Source organism: Brassica oleracea, chromosome C9 (genome assembly GCF_000695525.1).
Source record: "Brassica oleracea var. oleracea cultivar TO1000 chromosome C9, BOL, whole genome shotgun sequence".
In the NCBI taxonomy this organism is placed as follows: Eukaryota; Viridiplantae; Streptophyta; class Magnoliopsida; order Brassicales; family Brassicaceae; genus Brassica; species Brassica oleracea.
The window spans coordinates 2,172,355-2,173,025 of NC_027756.1; positions in this window are offsets into that span (position 1 = coordinate 2,172,355).

Here is a 671-nt window from a genome sequence, read left to right on the forward strand (position 1 = left end):
ATGAAGTCGTCCTTGTGGCTTCATTGATGAAGCTTATTCATACAGTCAGCTACATCTTTTTAGGAGCCACCTTGAAAAAATAAACATATTAATATAATTAATTACATAAAATTATAAAAAAATAAAATATATTTATTTTTTTTAAAAAAATATCTAATCAGTCGTTTAAATACCTCAACCTAATATTTGAATATAGTTTTGTTACCTAAAATTACCACCTAAACTAACCACCTAATCTAATTACCTAAACTAATCACCTAAACTAATTACCTAAACTAACCCCCTAAACTAACCACCTAAACCTAAATTAATATTAAAAACAACACACCTTTGAGAGAAGGAGAGGAGTGGTTTGAGATGAATGAAGGAAGAATTCCTCATTCATGTTTCGAGTTTATATAAGAAAACAACATTCCTCGTAAAGTCGTCGTAATTTTACGAGGAATCTACCAGGCCCGCGTTTTTAGTGTTACGAGGAATCTACCATGTCCGCGTTTTTAGAATTACAACGAATTTACAAGGAATATTTTCGACGAACTTACAAGGAAAACTTTACTACGACTTTACAAGAAAAGCTTTACAATGAAATTACAAGGAAAGCATTACAACGAATTTACAAGGACACATGTATTACGAGGAATCTACCAGGCCCGTGTGTTTTCTATTACGAC